The sequence below is a fragment of the Pinus tabuliformis genome, chromosome X (genome assembly GCF_031772625.1).
Source record: "Pinus tabuliformis cultivar Carrire ecotype Pingquan chromosome X, CPIR1, whole genome shotgun sequence".
In the NCBI taxonomy this organism is placed as follows: Eukaryota; Viridiplantae; Streptophyta; class Pinopsida; order Pinales; family Pinaceae; genus Pinus; species Pinus tabuliformis.
In genome coordinates, this window is record NC_142308.1 from 175,801,140 (window position 1) to 175,824,545 (window position 23,406).

The following is a 23,406-nucleotide window of genomic DNA, read 5'->3' on the forward strand; positions in this document are numbered from 1 at the left end:
GTAGTTCGTAACAAACTTGGAAGCGACAGTGCTGTATGCACAAGTACTAGCTCTTGCCGCAGCTGTCACTTGGTCAGCTGGCACAAGTCCGCTAGGGGCTTAAGCCAACTTCTATGAGCTCTTAGAAGAAGCCTTTTAACTGATGGATGAAAGCTAACTCAAAGGAAGCTAATCTACTTGCGGAAATAAACTGAAAGCCAAAAAGAAACACAAACCCTAGCAAACCCTAATTCTACTAGCTAGTCCTACTGACGCAAAGGAGAGCATGAAAACTACTAAAAGAGATTCCATTTCTTCTATGAAGGTGAAATACATGTTTCTAGACTACTTCTATCTGAAGAAAACATCTTTTTGTATTTTTGTTTAAGTTGTTGGAATTATCATGCATGTGCTCTTAACTATGTTTGACTGTGCAGAGGTGGATCAAGGAGGAGAAATGCTTGGGAAAGGTTGGGAAGGTTTAGAGAGGGTCTAAGGGGTCCCTAACACCCTTCCAGAGAGTCTCACAAAGTTTGGCTGCCAAGAAACCATGTTTATGAGCTTCTACAGGAAGTCTGCAGGGGTTCTACAAGATGTTCAGGATTTCTACAGGATGTTCTGTAATTCTTCTACAGGATGTTTCGAAATGGGATTTTGGAGCATGGATGGAGGGAAAAAGATGGAGGAATGAGTATGGAGGTGAAATAGGGGTGTGAAGAGGTCTAGGACTTGGTGGATGAGGCTAAGGAGCGATTAGATTTGTTCAAGGATGGAGGAAGCGATGATGCACAAGAATGTAGGAATTAGGGCAAGGTGGGGAAAGTATGGCAAATGAAGGGTATGAATCATGGACTAAGGGTTGGAGCCGATTATCTAATGGATTATGGGTAGATAGAGAAGGATAACAGGTGCTCTGCAAGTTATTTTTCGAATTTAACAAATGAAGACTTGGAAAATCAAGAACCTAATTACCTTGACCTAATCTGACCTAGATAATAGCAAAAGAAATGGAACAAAAGTTTATTTGCACAAAATCAGATGAACTAACTATGCAACTAAGCAATCATAACCCTAAGCATGCAGTCAAAACTGATATCAATTTTGACAACTAAGAATCCAACACTAATACTTGCATGGTGAAGAAAAACAACGTTTTTGTGGGCAGCAAGGTCACCTTTGTCCCAACTCATGATCCCACTGAGGGAGAGGTAAGATCAGAGGTGATTGAGCCCCTTTTTCCAAGGATCCTTTATGTTATTAATCTATCCAAATCAATCTGAACATGAAAATCTACTTTAATCATCAAAAGCAACCTAAATAACACAACAAGTTTTAAATCTAAATAGCAGATTTTACTCTAAGAATGCAGCAAAGACACATGAAAGTAAACAAAGGAGGTACTGGGCGCTTGAGATGGGCCCAACCCCAAGAGCTACAGCCTCCTAAGAGAGATTTAGAGCTGGTGCAAAGCTGGATTCATCTTTATTGAGCAAGAAAAGAAGAGTTACATCAAAACTGTCCACAAGGAGAACTTGAAAATGAGCTGAAAGCAAAGCTAATCTATTGCCTAAAAATCGAAATACAAACTAGCTAACTTCTACCTACAAAATGACTAACCATTGGCTAAAAAATGACTAACCACTAGCTAACCAAAATGAGGCCCTAAGCCTTCTTATTTATACAAATTGAGGACCCCAACAGTCCTCCTAAACTTTAGGGACTTGGCTGCCCAAAACTTGTAGTTAACAGCAGTCCTACTTGACTTGCTTGGTTGCCCTTGTGCTAATTGATTTGGTGGCCCTTGAACTCCGAGCTGATGGTGGAGAATTCAAGGTAAGGGCCCATAAATGAAGGGGGCACCTTCCTACAAATCCTCTCCCTTGTTCTCCCACGAATTTGGCTGCCAAGTGCTCATTAAGACCTTCAATTTTGTCTCCAAATTGACCAAAAAGGCTACACAAAGCACACATTAGACTTGTTGGCATAATGACTAACCCAATTCACTCTATTAGCATAAATATAATCAAAAACATGCAATAAACTAATGAGAATGGTGGATTAAGTCGAATTAGGAGGTTGAATGAGCCCAAATAATCATCCATTTTTGGGGCTCATCAGAGAGAAAGTTGTTGCTGGAACTGAGGAAATTGGTTTGTGAATGGAGTATTTTGAGCTCTCCAGTTTGGGTTCCATTGGTTAAAATAGGATTGTTGTAGAAGCCAGGGAGTCCACATTGCAGGGTCTATAAAGGGAGGGTTTGTTTGCTGCATGGGTGGGAAATTCATTTGATTGAAGGGTGGGTATTGCATTTGGTTAAAGGGCAGGTAATTTGCTTGATTAAAAGAAGGATAATCATTCCAACAATTAAATGGCATACTAGAATTCGTACCTTGTCCTCATGGTTGCCATTGCCTCCTTTGTGTCAGCAGATAAATTGCTTCAACATCCTCCTTAGTTGGTTGTAACATTGCCTTTATCCCTGGTAAAGAGGGACATTGTTGAGTTTCGTGGTCCTTTTCACAAATGGTACAGATTGGCACCTTGTCCAGTGGGAATTCCCTCAATGGATGTTTTTCTCTAGCAGAAGATGGCCAAAGTAGCTTCTGCCTCTGCCTGCTTCTTTTTAACCTGCAAGGTATCAATCTGTGAAGCAAAAGAACTTAACATTTTAGTCTTGAATTCCTCAAGTAGATTACCTATCTCAGCTCTTGTTGCTCCTCCACTAGCTGATTTCTAGACCCTTGAATAAGTACTATCCCTGCTCTTTGATTTATTTGTAGCTCCTCTTGAACACCTCTTGCAGAGGTTAACAACGATTCTTTAGATATATCCCCTTTACCAAGCATATTGAACATATCTAAACAATCATCCCTTACCCCTTTCGACAATATTGTTTTAAGAATATCTTTACTTACATCAGGGTGCTAAGATCTCTGCAGATTATACTGGAGTCTTTCCACAAAGTCCTCTAGATTTTCATCCTCCTTCTGAACCATATTGAATAATTCCTCCCTTTTTTCTCTCGTCCGGCAATAGTCTTGATATTTGACCAGAAATTTCTCCTTCATCTAATCCCATGTGGTGATCACATGACCTCCCAAGCTCATAAACCATCTTAGTGCATTTCCTTTTAATGTTGCTGGAAACAACTTCAATTTCTGAGCATTATTAACATAATCATAGCTTCTACACAATATATTGAATTCGAAAAGAAACTCATCAGGGTCTTCAGAGGATAAACCATTGAAGTTGGGTAATGCTGAAAGTGGGATATTCTTCATAGGAGTTGTTCCTCTGGGGAGTTCCCCAATAGGGAATTCCAAGGTGGAGAGGGAATTCTCTCCTCTTCCTTCTCCTCTACGACCCCCACCAAAGATTCCTTCATTGTTTTCCTCCATTTGTTGTTTTCTTGATGCACTTGCCAGGTCTTCAGTGTTTTCTGTTGGACTCTCAATGTCCTGAAATGGTTCCTCAACTTCAATATCCTCTACTGGTTCTTTGATTTCAATATCTTCTATTGGTCCTTCGACTTCCTCCACTGGTTCTTCATTATGTTCTGCTATTTCTATAATCCTTTCAGGTCCCACTACTTCCTCCGTTTGATGGTCCATTTGGAGAGAGTGCCGAGTCTGTGGCCTCTGAGAGCTTAACCTCTGGGATGTCTCAGCTTTTGAAATAATATCATTGATGAAAGTTTTTCTTCCTCCTCTTCCTTTTCCCTTGCCACCTGTAGGATTAGTTTTCTTGCGTCCTCTCATGCATCCTACATATCTACAAGAAAATCATCAGTACTTTTAAAATCTATAATTTCCTTCCCCTGCAATGGCGTCAAAATGTTGGTCACTTTAATTGCTTATTGAATTAAACAACAAAGTGCGACATTAATTGTCAACCCAGGGAAGTCTTGTTATTTCAAAGGCAACTGCGTACTATATGCACTCAATTTTAAAAGCAACAAAAGTTGTAGTACAAACAAATCACGCCTTAAATTAACAAACTGAAGCTCCACTCTGCATTACAGCAATTACACTCTATTGTAGATAGCTATCAAAGAATGCTTAATTCCACTCAAAAAAATCATATAATGGAAAAGAATCAATCTACAAAGGAAAATAATGGCTATGTTGTAACAGAGAATCAGGACCCTATCCCTAGAGCAAGAATCTCTAGCACCTGCCTCTGATTAACTAGCTCACCAATTCACTCTGTAACTTAATCACTGGTGAAACACTCATGAATTAACTTGGAATAACACAACAACCAATTGGGAAAGAGACAGAGTTTCAACAAAGGTATTATAAACAATATTCAGCAAACAGTACTTGTTAACAAGGCATGAATAAAAGACACACTTGACACATTGCAGAAATATAATGGGTGAATCTTGTGATGAAGGTGGGCCCTGTCCTTCTCACAAGATTCCCTAGGAAACAAGAACTAGAAAATGATGTTCAGAACAAAATTTATTCATCCATCAATATGTCATATTACAAAAAGAATTCCAGTCCTGTTCCTTCAGCTAAGGCTTTTTCCATAGTCTGTTCAGCCCTTCTAATGTAGATGTCTCCTCTTTATAAAGAGGAGACATCTATTACAAAAGATTTACATTGTTTTAACCCATTATACAAAAATAGGGAAATCATTTCCCTGTCAACAAAATGCTGTTACAGTAATGTTGTCTTTAGATTATAATCGTTACATCCAGTGTAACAGCTACCTCGGTGATCAGTTCTAGTTCCTTTGCTGCTGTCAAATTTAGAATGCAAATCTCAACTATTTCAGCATCACGATTCGCGTGTCGTTTCTACTGTTCCGGCAACCACAAAAATAGTCTTCCATGTTGTTTCAGCAACACGGACTGCACATCATTCTTTAACTGTTCAGCACTTAATAATTCAAAGATTAACTATGAAGATGTCGTGATTATATGCTAAATAATTAAACGTATAGTGATGAGAAGAATCATTACATACCTTTGAGATAATTAGGTTAAAACACTAACAAAGGCTTTTAAATGTAAGTTGAAAGGGATGATATTATAGCAAAATGTATGGTCAAAAAGGGACAATATGAGGTCCTAACAGACACACAGACCAATAAAGTGACTAAAATTCATTTAAAAAATGATACACCATTTAACTCTCTAAATTGTATTGAATAAGGACATAATCATTTGGAGTAGAACCAATCAAATTAGAAGAACCCAAAAGATAACTCTGAAGAGAATTTGCAAGACAATTCATATGAACGCACCCATTCAGATGAAAAAATCAAATATTACAATCTCAAACGACTAATGTGTTTACCAAACAACATAAATAAGAAACAAATTAAGTACCAATGGATAATCGACCGGTCACTATGCCTCCTTCTACCGATACAACCTCCTAAAAATCAACTTCAACAAGCATGCAAGCAGTAAAGATAAAAAGAAGTGTGTCAATATGTCTACCAACTATGCTAATATAAATTTTTATAGTGATAAATTTTTTTTGCAGGTTTTACACCACTTCGTGAAAGCTACTAAGAGGTGTATGTGAAAGAGGAAGGACACTAACAAGCTTCAACAACAACAAAAATGAGAAAGGGAGACTCCAGATAAGGTTGATGATCAATATCTCCACTCTAGGTAAGGTTGATGATCATCTTGTTGCTATTCAACAATTGGTGCATTAGTTAATTGATTAAAATGAACAACTTAATGCACAAGTGAAAAATATTCAAGCCAAACCTACAGTTAATGGAAGTCCAAAATATATAGAAATATTTCTAAAGGATTATTATGAATTCCGGGAAGCCAAACGAACTTTAGAAAATATACTTGATAAGGGTGATGCTATCATGACTACATTAAATAATTGACCTACTTATCAGACATCCAATCATACTTGTATTAGAGCACAAGATATGGTCATTCACAATCTGGCTTCGGGACAAATGCAGATCCCAGAGAAAATCAAGTGCTCGAAAAAAACCTGGAGGAAGAGCATGAAATTAATGCACAACTAAAGAAAAATGAGTTCCAGTGGATCAAGGAAGGGAATAAATCACAATTAGAAGCCACCGATGTGTCAAACTTCTGCAAGGAGTACTTAGTCAAGTTTTGAGCATTGAACATGCCAAGCCCGTCAACCAAAGGATAGTAGAAGACATGCCCCTAGAAGAAAATATCCAGTACATGTCAGATCTCAAAGAATCTAGTGCTAAAGCTCAATTGGAAGTGAATGAATGGTCCATATTTGATGAACATATATAGACATTCACTCCATTCATTTATCAAACAACATTTCCAAACATCCCTCCACCATTTCCAGCTCACTCTTCATCACCACAACCTCCAAAAACCACCCAATAGTTTTTTGCACCAAGTGTTTCGATGTGTGTTGTAACTTTAGAACAATAATCACACGAAGTTGAGGTTGAATGAGTGGTAAATCAGTTGATAAATCTAGTCCAAGTAGTACCGATAGAGCCTTCAAAAGCACCTACTGAAGAATTACCACTTGTCTTGTCTTGATTTGCTTTCTATTGTAAGAAGTTTTGTATTAATTGTTTTTCTCTAAAAGAGCTAACAACATCAATTATATAACTCTTTGATCTATTGTATTTTTTCTAAATACTTTTGTATCACTCCAAATATCCCCTTCTTTGGGATGAAGAAGGATTTGAGGGTGGGCAAGATGTTGGAAGAGATAGTCAGCTTAGCCAACTAGCCCAAGTCGAGTTGATAAACATGAAATGTAATGAAAAGTGTTGTAAGAGTTAACGAATGTTGGTTTAGTTAAGGTGTCTGGTTGGACAGTTAGACTACTATAACTGTCCTGGTGATCTATATATATCTGTCTGTATATCGATGTATCGGTTCTGATTCGACTAATAAGAGATAATATATAAGAGTGATTTCACTGGTTCTCCATTATTGTATCTCTATATCTTTACTTATGCTTGTTGTGTGATTGGATGATGTTTGTCCTACTAGTAACTATGTCCACTTTTCCCTAGATTAGAACAAAAGATGTTTTCTCTCCCTTTCTTCACATTATTTAATAAGAATCTTCATATTTTCCTCTTGCATTTTGAGTTGAGTCTCCTTCATATCAAGGGATTTTGACATCCCTTGCATTTTTTTCTTAATTTCTTCCTTCTTTTTGAAGGCATTTATTAGACTAGTTTCATCATAATCGAGTATCTCGACAGCTGAATTTAGTCTCTTTATTTCTCTATCCTTTTCTTCTAACAATTTTATGATAGAGACACCATCTTTTGGTTGCCCTGATTATTTTATTATCTTATCTTCAATCTCCTTTATCTGGTTAGCTATAGTTCTCAATGCCACCTTTGCATTATAGAGTTGTTCTATGACTCTAGTGACCATGGCTTGTAGTTTCCTATTGCTAGTAGTTGAGTCTAATAGGATTTTGGCCACAACCTCTCCAATTTGTTTATGAAAATTGATCATATCGGAATTAGTCAGCTTACTCAAATTGATAACCAAAGAAGACACTCTGAAACCCAATAATCTCTTATTATCATCTATCTTTGGATGTATGACAGTGAAATTGAACATGTTGTTTTCAAAATTGGTTGAGGATATGAATCTAGGACCTATAGTAGGATTCATTTCTCTAAGTAAGATCTCCTCTACCACCTGTGTTTCTTATGGTTATAACATTAGTTTCTGACCTTGATTTTCCACTTCCCTTTCTTTGATAAAACTATTCTTGACTGTCAGCGCCTACTCTCCTAAATATTTTTAGTTGCAATTACTCAATCCTTTTTTGGATTTCTTTAGATAAATCTTCGATGATTTTTTCAAAGGCTTTGATATCGTCCTCTTCATCTTTCCTTGCCTTCACTCTGCATTATGTTTCCTCTAGGTGTAATTCATCAGTATTTCTCTTTAGGGAATTAATCACCAATATAGTTAAGGATTGTTGAAGCTCTGCATCCTTGATCTGATTTATCTCTGAAACATTGTATTTACTTTTTCCCCTATTTTTGAATTTCTCGCTTTCATTTATTTGGAGCCACTTGCATATCTGTCTACTATTTTCTATTCCGAGACAAAGGAAATATATTATCCATTTGTTCCATTTCTAATATGGTTTCATGACTGTAAGCAGACAAACCAACCTGTATCTTTAAGTTAGAAAGAATACCATGCAAATCATATTTCTAGCAAACATCATGTTCCAAACCAAAGGAGATGATTCCTTTTCAATTATATCAATGGCCATCTTAGGTATAGTGATCATATAGAAAAATTCATAAGGAAAACTGAAAAGTTATTTCTTATTTTTATAAACAAAATGAAATTCATTTACATAAAGTATTTTCCTTAGCACTTCATATGAAAATATTAGTGGAGTTATAAATTTCAACAAATGATATGGCTATTTTTCGAACCCGTAGATTCTAATTACTGAATAGTTAGGAAAAAGGAACCAGCCTCTGATATTATCCTCTTTAGTTAACCACAAAGTTCTTTTATCTTCCTGTGATATTCTATCTGGAGTCTCCTCCAGTTACTTTACCCAAAGGTAAAAGGAAAAACAATCAATATATTGAATATAGCCTCCTAGGGTTCATCCTAAGTATAAAGTATTAGTCCAGCTATAAATGTCCCTTTATTTCCCTTGCTTACCTTTATTTCCTTCTATCAATCACACAAACATAAAATGCACAAGGTAATTAAATAGAACCAAATGTATCAAGTAAGTACGGTTCCTATAGACCTTGAAGGGACTTGCTGTGTTAATGTCTAAAACTACACTTCTAGCTAAATATCTAGGGAAATTGATGGTCAGTTCATTTGGATTTGACATTATAAGCCTGAAATGCATGAACATAGTCTTGTCCATTACTGAATCATCTGCAAGGACACAAATTATAGAAAGAATAGATGTCATCATTTGAAAAAAGTGCTTTAACAAGTCTGTGGGCATAGGTAACTCTCACTTTGGGCTTTCGATTGATACTTTGAGTAAATTTTGAAATAATTAGAGCTCTTCATCCTTGGCCTAGGTCATAAGGTCTTAATCAAAATTCTTATCTATAATATCTACACTAGTAGTGGGAAAATTTAGCATGTCAATGAATGCTGATTTGACACCTCTACGAAAACCCAATTAGTTACAGAAGAAGTCATTAGAGAAATTTTGAGGTCTAAAATGGGCCTCCTAAGGAAAATTATAAAATAATAGTGGAAATAATAAAATAAGATTAGATTTTATCCAGGTGGATATTGGTGTCCACCCTCCTATTCCACTTGGACCCCAAACATTTTTTCTTTTAGTTTCCTTAATTGTAGCACAATTTACTATTTTTGGCAGTTTTTCGGGTTGTGAATTTTCAGAGCCATTTTAAGGCCCTAAACAACATTTTTTTTAGAAAATGGGAAAAATTGAAACCTTTAGTATCAATTTGTAGTATAAAGTTTTAGTCTTCAAATAGATATTTCTAATGAGGTATCATATGCATCAAACAAAGATTATATGCCAAACTTACAAACTCTGGAAGTTGATGTACCAATTTACCGCAATGGGGCACACACAGTTTTGGAACTTCATCTCCTATGGCTAGGTTTTTTGATGTTTATGGTTTTCCATTGTTTCTCAATAATAAATAGCCTTTGAGCCTCATTGTAACATAGTTCAGAAGGGATGTAGCCACACATATCTTCTGAGAGATAAGATACCATCGCCTGAGCTAGTATATTTCCATTATGCATGTAAACAATTTATAGTACTTTGTTATTGATGAACTGAAGTTCTGTTTCCACTATAGCTCCATTTTCCTATTTATATTTGTATTTCATTTCGTTCCTTCATAAATATGGGTTAGAGGTATCAGAGTGGTCTGCTCTTTTTATATTTTTCTATTCATGTCCCGAATGAGGTCGGGGTGTTATAGACATTTTTGGGCACTGCAACCCCAAGCATAAAATTTCCATAAACCAAGGGCTCCTAAGTCCCTAAAAGTGTTGTTCTAAACCCTAAAGGAACAAGGTCAGCTGATTACAGCTTCTCCCAGAAGTTCTCCATGAAAAACTACTCAGAACTAGTCAAAACAGGATCATTTCACCTGCTCCATAGGCAAAGTGCGTTGCATCTCAACTAAGTACACTCTGTGGGTGCGTTGCATTTCAAAAAGCCCTTCTATGGGGTGCGATGGGCGAGAAGTGAAAAATGGCAGTGTCAATATGCGAGGTGGAGAGGCATGGAATCTTCCATAAACTTCTCCTGTGACACTTGCCTCTCTGAATTCGACCAAGGATGAGTAAGAGATCATCAATCTCCAAGTGGAAGTAAGAACTATCAGAGGGAAGACACTAATCAAATCACAAGTTGACTCATCTCCGTTATAGATATCTATATATGGATCCCTCATCCCAGAGATCCAGAGGCTGGAATTTTGCATCTTGTAAGGAATTGTTGTTGGTTTCTTGAGGCAACGTCATAGTGTTGGGTGATCTAAGCTTTGCATGAGGTGAAGAAGGACTTACTTGCTGAGAGGATGATGCTGGGTCAGAACAACTGGTTGTAACTCTCTTGGCTCTTTCTTGATTATCAATAAAGCTATTCAAGTTTTCCTCCATACTCTTGTGTCGTTTATGTTTTATGCATTTGTATGGTCAATTTACATCTGATCCTAGATTGTTTATGATAATAGATCCATGTTCTTGTATAGTGTTATGCTGCTTTGATTCTACAGGTACTCTGTGAAGCTGGGTGTACAAGGGAGCAAGTAGCAAAGGACTATCAGAAGAGAGAGGAATCGAACTAGGAGCCAAGCGCAAGACAGAGGTTGGTATCCTTTATTCTTCTCTCATCTATCTTTCATAAAGGAAAACGAAAGTAGTTTTACTTTGTTTGTTTCTAAGGTAGCAACCACACCTTAGTGGGATTAGCAGTTCTGCATAGACACTTTTCCCTATAACAAAATGGCAACCATACTGGGGAGTGACTAGGTTGTTTGTTTATATACATTTTTGTTTACTTTATAAACTTACAGACGGAGCCTGAAGTCGAGCCAGGTAGCTTTCGAACTGCATTTGCTATGCAAATGCAAAGTAGATAAATGCCGCTTCATTCAATCTCTAAGTTTTGTTTATGAATTAAACAACTAATTTACAAACTTTCTAATTGCCCTTGTGGTGGCTCTAGTAACCTCCTTAGATCTACCCCTGTTGTTGATTTACTGATTACCACTTGCTCGGCCAAAATCCCTGAACCGAACTGCAAACTATGACCCAGAACCCAAGCAAAGTCTCGTCTCTAGCCCAACGCAGTCTCTGTTCTATGAATCTGAAATTCAATGCACTTCCCAAGTGTAGTAGGTGTGCATTTCAAATTCACTGTGTTACAGGTGCGCTGATCAGACTAGGAATTGTTCCTGAATGTTGGTTTCTGTGTTCATTCTTTTCAGTTCTATTCATGAATTTTGCTGCCTGTAGTCAGTATACCTGTTACACTAAAAAATGTCACCATGACTATTTGCAGTTAGTATGGCTCCATCCATGGTAATACTATCCTCCTTGGCAAGTCTCATACCTCTGCTCTTCATGTCAAACTTCAAGAAAGAGAGAAAAGTCATTTAAAGTCAATTATCCCTGGTACGCAGTTTCTCTTAGCCTTACCTGCGTGTACGCAACCCAAGTTCACAATACCTGCATACTTGTACGCTCTGTATGTAAAGGGGTGGGTGCGTACCCCTGTAAAGGTCAAAAGGCGCGAGTTTCATCTTAAAAAAGTTACTTGTGGTCATTTCTAGAGTCTTCTAGAAGCTTGTTTGACGTGTATGAAGCGCCTCTAGATGGTTCATGTATCCCTACCAAAGAGGAACTTATCCCATCAAGAGGGGAGCTATCCCATCCAAAGAGGGGCTTATCCCATTGATGGTGGACCTGAATAACTTCCTCTAGAGCACTATAAATACAGGCATTGGGCCAAAGGGAAGGGAGGTTGAAAGTTGAACATTCCTAAGGGTAGATGCTGTTGGAATTAGGACTTCCTTGTAGAAGCTTGTGAGGAGAGATTACCATCTTTGCTTGTTTCATTTGGAAGTGGGTGAGCTGATCAGAGTAAAGGAGAACCCTTGTGGACCCTGGGAGGGACTTGCACAACACCAAGGCTCAGGTTGTAATGGTTCCTTTTGTTACCTTTTAATACAAATAAGTCCATTCTTCTCAACAATTTGTTATTCATGAGTTGTTTCATATACTCCTTGGTCTATATGTTAAATATGTTTTATTTTATGTGATATTCAGGTGCTATTTAATCGTTTGATTGTTAGTGAATGCAGGTTTCGAAGAGAAGGAGGAGCTCATCCGGATCAACGAAGCTGGACTACTACAACAGCGTTGGGTTACAGGTAGGATCTAAACACTTGATTTCTCATATTGTAAATGCATATTTAGTGAAGAATTGCTCTTATTTGTCTTGTTTGTCACTAGAAAGTCTTAGGCTTCTAGGGAAGTCGGTTGTGTCCGCACTAACGACTCTTTCTGCATGACAAAATGGCGACTCCACTGGGGAATCCATGAATGTGTTTGAGTTCTTTTTGATTTGATATTTTGGTCTGAGAAAAATCGCTTATTTTCTGGTTTTTGGTTGTCTGACTGTGTATTTGGGTGGGTTAGCTTAGAGTTAAATTAGATTTTTATTTTTCTTAGCTTTGCCAGCAGTACGCAGCCTCTGAGTTAGGCAGAGTGCGTACTTGTACGCACTGCGTCTTTGTGCACAGGGCGTCCCTGCACCTGTGTAAACTGATCACCTGCGTACCCCTGTCAAATTTGAGAAAATTTCATTTTTCCTCTTTTTGCTCTTTAGATTTTGTTTTTGATTTGTTTTACTGCCCAGATCCATTGGTTTAGTGTCAGAGATCTTCACCTGAACTTATCCCGTTAGTGTCAAGGGTTTTGGTGGAATTCATAGAGATTTTGCCTTAGGGTTTGATTTTTAACTGGTCCTGTAGTGACTTTGGCGTTAGAGGTTGTCAAACTTTGGATCTCCCTAGTTTTGTTCAACCCTCTTAGGAGTCGGGCCTGTCATTGAAATCTCCCTTGTGAGAGACCTACCTTTGTGTCTTCTCTTTGCGAATCTCGAAAAGTTTGTTTGTTAAAGCCTTGAATTTCATTCTTGAGAAAAAAGAACAAAAAGATTTCGATTTTGTTTTTGATTAGTTTATGATTCTGCATGAACTGCTCCTTAGTTCCATTTTGACTGAGTAAAACATCCGGGAATTATCCTTGTAGGCTTTTGTCCTCATTATTTTTTGCTTTTAGGTAAATTTCCTTTTAATTTGCTTTTGAGTGAATTTGATTTGATTTTCTTAGATTTGTTAAATTTGATTTGATAAATAGTTTTACATGCTTTATTAATATAGAAAAACACAAAAATTCTTTTGGAAAAAGTTTTCTTTGGTAGCATTTGTAGTCTTTTGGGAGAGAAAAGAAAATCTCGTGAGGTAATTAGTTGTCATGAGTTATATGTTTTGAAAAGATAAAGAAATTGTTTCTTTGATTGTCTTTGCCAAGAAAGTTATTTTCTATAAAATTTGCATTTTCCAACTCTCTTAGCTAGGAGATTCATTGAAAAAGAAAAGTAGTGTAAATCATCTTAGGTGCATCTTTGTAGTGGTTGCGAGTCGAGTCTACACACCACCAGTTTCATCTCCACTACCTTTTTGTCTTTAAGAAAAACCATAAAATTAACGCTTAAAGTAAAATCAACTTAGTAACTTTTATTTACTAGGGCTCTGAAACACCAATTTAGATCAGGCTAGTGTCTTGGAGTAGGAGAGTAATTAACTCTCCAAGACAGCAAAACCAAACAAGTAGCTCATCTTGTGGTAGGATAAATCCAATTGTTTTATTTGTACTCTGGGAAAGCTCCTCTTAAAGGAGAAGCACGAGCTCGTTTCCGAACCAGTGAGGGGATAAATCCTCCCTCGTTGGGAACGACGCCAGACACGCACGTATTACAAACGGTAAACCTCGGATTAACCATTGTCGAGGAGCCAGGGGTCACTTGTCAGTAAACCTTGGATTATTGTCAAGGAGCCGGCAAGGGGATTGAGCTTGATACTCTGCCCTTGCGTGCTGTCGGAGTGTAGACTGTTCCCCCAGGTGCATTTGTTGCTGTTGGTAACCTTAGTGACCATGATCTTTAGGATTCTACCAAGGTGACGGTGGAGGGAAGATCCCACTGTACCTGGAGCAGACGTCGGCTAGAATCACTTGGATTTTCCGGGGGGTTCACTTCAATCGAGGGTTAAAGTGGAGGAACTTGTGCCGGTCTATTCATTAAGCAGGTTGCCGGGGTAACTGTTCCACCCACCACTTCTGTACTGAATCCGGCGATGTTGGGTTTCATCTCCAACTAGCGTTTTTGGTCCGGAAGGCTACTGTTTGTGCTTGGTTTGACGCCCTAGATTCTTTAGGCGTGTGATTCAAATTTGTTTGGTTCTTTAGAGACTTTAGGTGGTTTGCTTTGAGATTTTACTTTGTTTGCGTGTGAAGTAGTTAAAAGTTTTTAACTGTGGCGGAATTACCGAGACAGTCCCGTCGACTTCGGGGCAAGTCTCCTGAGGTTGTTTCTGTGGCCGAATTGTTGAGGAAATCTCGTAGACTTCGGGGTGAACCTCCTCAAGACGTCCCAAGTCATTACGAAGGTTTAAAGGTCCTTGTAACTCCTAGTGGCAGTAAAGTAGGTTCACTTGAAGAAGGAGAATCATCATTGGTAGTCCATCCAGATTACCAAGGTCTAGAAACAGGTTATAATCCTGAGGCAGTTGCAGTTTCCGAGCTTGCTGGTAGTTTTTCATCTACTAGTGATATAGGTGAAGAACCTGAAGTATCTGAACCTGTTACTCCAACTTCTAGTGCACCAGATTCACCTAGGGTAGAAAGAGTCATCACCGAAAATCTTCTTGCTGGTTTAATAGCTATTGAAGAACTTGCTCCAGAGGAAGAATTAGGCGTATCTATCCTTGAAGATCAACCTACTATTGATCTAAGGGAGCGTGAATCTATCTTTTACAGTCCTCCTAGAAGTACTACTTGGTACCTTTCGTTAACCAATTATTTAGACAACTCAGGGATAAGTTTTTCTCCACCTCATACTCCTTTTCCACCTGGAGGTATTTATACTCCTGTAAATATGTCTGGTCAGTCGTCCGTGTTCACTCAATCTCCTGAATCTTTCTTGTACGGCGGTCCTTCTGTTCCCTCCGGGTATCAGTCACTTTCTGGTACCTTTGCGGGGGCATCTCCTCAACCCATTGATCATGGGTTATTAGTTGGAAACAATGGTAATAAACCGTTGGGTGTTATGAAACCAGCTCACAAAAAGATATAAAAGAGAGATCCACGACTTAGAATTCAGCCTCTCCGAGGGGGCAACCTCCTTTACATTACATAAATGAACAATTCTTGGATGATACAAATGACAAAACCTCCTTTCTATATATAGGAGTCTAAGGAGTCACCATGTAATCCAGCCGACCTAACAATAATAATATAAAGCCACAAAAATAACAATAGAGGGATTCTATGGGGCACAGAAATAACAATATGGGGGTAATAGGGGGACAACAATATAAATAAGGGGTATAACTACAATAGTAATGGGGTAATTACTAGTATTATAGGGACCCAACATGCCCCTCTCCTTCAAAAAAGTGTTGTCCTCAACGCTTGAGTAGTTCTGGATACTTCTGCATAAAATTCTCATCCTCCCATGTGGAATCTTCAACGGATAAGTTCTTCCACTTGATAAGATACTCTGAAATTGATCGATTTCGTAGCTGTCGAGTTCTTGTTTCTATGACTGCTTTTGGTTCCAATATAATTTTTCCTTCCTCATCAAGTTCTGGCAATATTGTTTGAATTGGAAGCTTGTCACATATAACCTTCTTTAAACATGAAACATGGAAGACTGGGTGCAATCGAGAAGCTGCAGGAAGCTCCAATTTGTATGCCATAGTACCAATCTTTTGCAACACCTTGTATGGACCATAATACTTTGGTGACAATTTATTATCCTTCTTAGCTTGCTTTAGGGACATTTGCTTATATGGTTGTAGCCGTAGGAATACCCAATCACCTACTTCAAAACTTCTTTCACTGCAATGTTGATCTGCCTGTTGTTTCATTCTATTTTGTGCCGACACGAGGTTATCCTTTAAGAGTTGGAGGACTTGTTGTTGATGTTCGATGTGATGTTCCACTGCCTGCACCTTAGAATTTTCTCTTAAATATGATGTGATGGATGGTGGTTGATACCCATAAAGTGCCATAAATGGGGTCATTTTTGTTGCTGTATGGAAGGAAGTGTTATACCACCATTCAGCCAGAGGCAACCATTTGACCCATTGTGTCTGTTTATCAGATACAAAGCAACGAAGATATCCTTCCAAACATTTGTTTACTATCTCAGTTTGCCCATCAGATTGAGGATGATAAGATGAGCTATGAGCTAACTGAGTACCAAGACAAGAAAATAATTCTGTCCAAAAATTTCCAGTGAAAATGGGATCTCTGTCACTTACAATAATCTTTGGGTTTCCATGTAGCTTTTGAACTGTTTCCATAAATGCAGTAGAAACTGTACTGGCTTTAAATGGATGTGATAATGCACAAAAGTGTGCATACTTGGTAAGTCTGTCAACTACCACCATGATGACACTCTTTCCCTCAGACTTGGGTAAACCTGTGATAAAATCCATTGAAACCTCCTCCCAATGTTGGCCTGGAATGGATAAAGGTTGTAATAGACCCGGTGTCTTAATTGTTTCAACTTTATTTTGCTGGCAAACCAAACATTTTGCCACAAACTTTTGAATATCTGATTTAAGGCCATCCCAAAAAAATTCCTTCTTAACCCTGTGGTAAGTTTTTAAAAATCCTGAGTGCCCTCCTAAGGGAGAAGTGTGCAATTCCATAAGAATCTTTTGTTTTAGCTGGGAATTCTTACAGAGGTATAAGCGATCTTTGTACCATAACGAATCATTTTTCCAGCTAAATGTATCAGAAGTACTAGAATCTTGTTGTATCTTTCGAATAAGTGCCCATACTTCTTCGTCATTCTTCCATTCCTCCCTTGCTTCGTTTATCCAATCTGGTTGGATAATAGAAATGGCACACAACAATGCTTCCACATCCTCATCCTTTCTTGAGAGTGCATCTGCCACCACATTTTGCTTCCCTTTTTTGTAGATGATTTCAAAGTCATAACCCAACATCTTTGTGACCCACTTTTGTTGCTCTTCAGAGGATAATCTTTGTTCTAAAAAGTATTTAAGGGATAATCTTTGTAGGGGACATTTACATGATGTCAGGTTCAGTTCCCATTTCTCAACCTCAAGGTGGCCAATTACCGCCTGGGGGGCAGCCTCAATTAACGCCTGGGGGGCAACCTCAAGGTACACAAATTGCGTCTGGGGGGAAACCTCAAGGACAGTATGTACCCATAGTACAATACATGCCTCAAGGTCAACCCCAGCCTCAATATGTACCCCAGGGTCAACCTCAGTATCAATATTTACCTCAAGGGTATCAACCTCAAGGTCAGTCATATGTTCAAGGTATGGGAACTGTGCCTTTCAGTTATCAATCCTATCCTCAATCCGCTTATGGATCTCAGTATCCTCAACCTGTTACGAGTCAATACCCCGGAATGATAGTGTGGGATCCATCACAAGGTCAACAGGTGTTGCAGCCAAGTATACAGTTGTTACCTCAAACTAGACAACCCGTAGTTTCTGGTTGACCCCAGCAACCGCAACCTGTCCAGTCAAATATTCAAACTTCTGTAACTTCGGTAGTTACTCAGCCACCAATTGCACCTAGTACTCCATCTCAAACGACTGCTGCAACTACCACAACATCTACCGCACTTACTTCTAGAGTATCGACAGCTTCGGTTTCTATTGTCTCTGCAACCACTCCTCAGACATCTTTACCATTGTCCGGATCTACGATTCAAACCACGGTTCAGATGCCTGTAGGGCAGCTTGGTTTAAGTACTGTTGTAACAAGTCAACCTCAATTTACCTATCAACAGTACCAGGGACAGTACAAATTCGGTCCTGTTGTCCAACAACCAGTTTACCAGTATCAACCATATCTTGGGTACACTTATCAGCAACCTCAACAACCCCAGTACGGTCCGGTTAATCCTGGTTTTCCAGGAGGATATAATATCCTGAATGCGATTCCTGTTCCAAGTTATCCTGGATATCCTCCTCCTGGGACTAGTCTTGTGACCCAAAGTTTTAGGGATCCTAATCGGCAATTACCGTTTATCGCCACTTTGGATTTACCAGACTTGACGCGCCTAACGAACGATCCAATACAATATCTTCCGTTCTGGCCGCCAATGCCAAATAAGTTGCCCAGTGATATACCCAAGTTTGAAGGTAAGTCTGGAGAGGATCCGTCCAATCACGTGATGACTTACCACCTCTGGTGTGCTTCAAATTCCATCTCAGATTATTCGATCTGCTTACGTCTTTTCCAACGTACGCTCATTGGTCTCGCGGCCAAGTGGTACATTGAGTTACCACGGGCCTCTTTTTACAATTTTAGTCAGTTAGCTACCTCGTTCCTAACTCATTTTCAGTTGCCGGTCAGATACGATAATGGCACGGAGCTATTAACTTCATTAAAACAATCGACGTCCACTTATATTTCCGATCATATTCATGAATGGAGACGTCGAAGACGTTTAGTGAAAGTTTTTATCCCGGACCAAATCTTAGCTGAATGGTTTGTTAAATCATTATTACCGAAGATTACTGAAGATGTAGCTAAGACCGGAGTAGTTACTGAGGAGCAAGTCATTGCTCAAGCGCAGTACCTTGACTTAGTTTACACTCAGTCAGGTACGTTACATGAAAAGATCCCAGATCTTCCAAAGTCAAATCAAATCACTGCTGCTCCTTCGGGATCTCATGCTGCTGATGGCATGATTGGTACGGTGAATACTAAAAGTAAGAAGAAATCCTCAAAGAATTCTTCTCCAATAATAACCTTACCAGACTCCCTGACAGGAGAGTCTTCTCCTGAAATTACCGCCGACATTCACGCTGTAGAGTCATCTACGGCTAAATCAAAAAACGGTGGTAAGAAGGCAAAAAGAAGGATAAAGCAGACAAGGATCCAAAGGAGAAAAAATAGACGTCGGAATCTAACGACGAAAAGCGCAAACCTCGCTATCCTTGTTTAATTTGTGAAGAAGATCATTTCACAAGAGATTGCCCTCATCGGGCGGAGGTTGTGAAAATCGTTAAAGGTTCCCCAACTCCTGCTGTTTTGAAAGATCCATTTCCAAAGCAGGAGAGTAAAATGATAGGTTCTTCCTCGAGTGCCAGTGAAGAACCCATATTGATGATGTCTCATGTATGGATTGCGACTCGATCACAAGATTATGGTAGTAAAAGTCCTATTGATGGATCGAAAGAAGCTGAATCTTCTCGTTCAAATCCATCAACCTCAGCTCCCGGTTCCGATCCGCTACAGATCGAGAAACCTAACCCTGAATTAGTAATAAAACCGCCCGCCAAGGGTGTACTTCGAAGGTCTGCTTTCAATCCACATGCGAGAGCGGCCCAGAATTACAACATTGTTGAGGATGTAGCTGTTTCACCCTCAGCAATGTTGGCTTTAGAAGTGCTGCAATCATGCCCAGCACAGAGAAAATTACTTTTGTCGGCTATAGGAGCTGTTGATGTTCAGGACCCGAACCTGATAATCTTTGATCTAGAAAATAGTACACCGCGTCTCCCTCATCAGATGGCTTTCCAGATTCCAGTGATAGTAAAAAACAGGACTATTCATCGCACTGTAATTGATGAGGGAGCTTCCACGTGTATTATGTCGATTCAGTGTTGGAGATCGCTTGGTTCTCCTTCGCTGAACCAATCCCTGACTATTCTTAAGGCCTTTGATGGCCGTGGGTTCCATCCGTTTGGCATTTTACAGGATTTGCCTATAGGGGTTGAAGGAAAAACCGTTAGTCTAGATGTGGAGGTGGTTGATGCCCCTCTGGACTACAACCTTCTTTTGGGTCGAAGTTGGTCTTACGCTATGACAACGGTCGTTTCATCAGTTTTCAGAGTCATAAAGTTTCCACACAATGGTAAGATCGTGACGATAGACCAACTGGCTTACTTTTCATCCGACCCAGCCTCTTCAGAAAGTATCCAGCATGTCGGTAAAACGACTATCCCTTACAAGGATGTTGGTGTAGGATTAGTTAAAGATTCTGGTTTACTGGGAACTTTTCCTTTCCCTCCAATCAACGCTGACCCTTCATTCGCAACCATTCATATGATTACTTCAGACACTATTATCTATGATGATCCTTGGATTGTCCCATCTGAATCTTAGATAGACTCATTCGGTAATGCAATGCCTTTGAGTCCATATGAAATTGCTTATGAGGCCGTGCAGTCTTTTTCCGACTCAAGTTCAACCCAAATCGACCAAATGAATGTGGTCCGTGAGGAATCACTTTTCACATCGACCTCAGAACGGATAAGTTTCCTGAAGTTGTGTCATCTGACAAACAACTTCGCGAAATCCTAAGTGTAGACGATCTACCATGGGAAGATCTTCATCATAGATATTCATTTTTACCTGAGGGTGATGACTTTGAAAATGATTTTTCATCAATTTTTACAGCAGAATACGTCAAGGACGCTTAGAATCCCATGAAACATCCTGATTCAGAGTTGAATTTGGGAAACATTTCCCAAACTATTGCCATTGATATTTCAGTCAAAACCAGAATTATTAAGAACATTCATATAGGTGCCTCGTGTACAGATGACGAAATTCAAACGTACAAGGTCCTATTTCAAGAATTCTGCGACGTGTTTGCCTGGTCCTATGAGGAAATGCCAGGAATTGATCCCTCCATTGTTTTTCATGAGATCAAAACTTACCCGGACGCTAAACCCGTTCGGCAACGTCTGCGTCAGATACACCCTTGGAAAGCGGCTGCGATTAAAGCAGAAGTCGAAAAGCTGTTGAAAGCAGGTTTCATTTATCCGATCCCGTTAACAGATTGGGTATCGAATATTGTTCCGGTTAACAAGAAACAAGGAACAATAAGAATATGCATCGACTATAGGGATATAAATCGTGCTTGTCCGAAAGACAACTATCCCACACCCTATATCGATCAAATAATTGATGATTGTGCCGGCAGTGAAATATTTTCCTTTATGGACGGTTTTTCCGGTTACAACCAAATCAATATTCTACCTGCCAATCAACCAAAAATGGCTTTCATTTGTCCATGGGGGACATTTGCTTACTTCAAATTACCTTTTGGACTTAAGAATGTCGGAGCCACTTTCCAACGGGCAATGTCTTATGCGTTTCATGACATCAAACACATTGTGCAACCGTATCTCGATGATTTGCCTGCTCATTCTTTACATTGAGCTGATCACCTTGTCCATTTACGCGCTATTTTTATGAGGTGTCGGCATTATCAAATTCGGTTGAACCCACACAAATGTGTCTTCTGCATAGAAGTGGGACGATTGCTAGGATTTGTCATTTCAAAAGCCGGTATCCGCGTCGATCCCTCGAAGGTCAAAGCTATCATCAAATTGCCTCCTCCTTCGAGTTTGCGCCAACTCCAAAGTTTGCAAGTGAAAGCAAACTTTTTACGTCGATTCATTCCTAACTACGTCGAGGTTACAAAGGGTTTCACCCGGTTGTTGAAACAAAATGCACAATTCTCTTGGGATGAGATAGCTCAGAAATCTTTTGATGCACTGAAGAACGCGTTGACCCATGCACCGTTGCTGCATCCTCCCAACTACAACCAGGACTACTTTTTGTATCTCGCCACCTCCCACTCCACTATTGGAATGTTCTTAGTTCAGGAAGACGAATTCGGAACGGAACATGTGATATATTATCTTAGTCGGACGTTAAATCCCACTGAGCTAAAATATTCGCATGTGGAGAAATTGGCCCTGGCAGCTATTCAAGCTGTCCAACGTTTTCGTCATTACATTTTTCTCCGTAAAACTACAGTCATTTCGGATTGCAACCCTATGATTTATATTTTGACTAAACAATTGCTAGGGGGCAAGTACTCTAAATGGATTGTTATCTTGCAAGAGTTCGACTTGGAGTTTGAAAAATCTAAGTCTAAGAAATCCTTAGTTTTTGCGGAATTGATGTGTGACTTCTCGTGTGCTGACACGGAAACTGTGGCAGAGGAACCCATTGCGGACGAATCTCTGTTTCTCATCAGTACTTTAGATCCGTGGTATGGGGATATAATCGTCTATCTCCAAACCCAATCCTTTCGGCCCGAAACTTCAAATTTGGAACGTCGAAAAATTCGATTCCAGTCCCAACAGTACAAAATTATTGGAGATACTCTTTATCATCGTGGGGCGGATTTAGTTTTTCGTCGTTGTTTAACTCTTGAAGAGGCAGAAAGGGTTATGAATGACTGCCATTCTGGAGCATGTGGCGGTCATATGTCTGGGTATGCCACAGCTCAGAAGGTGTTGCGTGCTGGCTATTTCTGGCCGTCCATGTTTAAAGATTGTATCATTGCGGTCCGAAAATGCCACAACTATCAAGTGTTTGATCGCAAGATGCGCGCACCACCTGCTCCTCTCCACCCTATAATTTCCGTTGGTCCTTTTGCTAAATGGGGTATCGATTTTATTACATGTAACCCTCACTCGGCCGGGGGGCATGCGTATATCATCCTTGCGGTTGATTATTTTACTAAGTGGGCCGAGGCGATGCCTACATTCGAGGCAGATGGCAAGACAGCTGCGATTTTTGTATTCAATCATATTATTGCTAGGTTTGGTGTCCCACAAGCGATAATCACTGACCATGGATGCCATTTTCGAAACATTATGATGACAGAACTTACAAGCCAACTTGGTTTATGCCATGATAGTTCTACTCCTTATTATCCTCAAGCAAACGGTTTGGTTGAATCCATCAACAAAGTTCTAGTTATCATGATCCGACGAATCATTGGTATTCATCGGTCGAATTGGCATAACATGTTATTTTCAGCGCTTTGGGCGTACCGAACCTCAGTGAAAACATCAACAGGGTTCACTCCTTTCCAACTAGTTTATGGTTTGGAAGTAGTGTTGCCCATTGAATGCGAAATCCCATCACTTCAAATGGCTATCGAATTACTCCCAGCTACTTCCGAAGAGGAGAAGCGTCTGTTATACTTAGCTAAATTAGATGAGACTCGACGTGACGCTGCTTTGGCAATCGAGACTCACGCGAAAAGGATGAAAGCTCAGTATGATCGCAACGTGACCCCTCGTAATTTTTCGGAAGGAGACCTAGTGCTATTATATGATCAAGCTAACAATAAATTAGGTGCTGGAAAATTCATTCCTATGTGGCATGGGCCC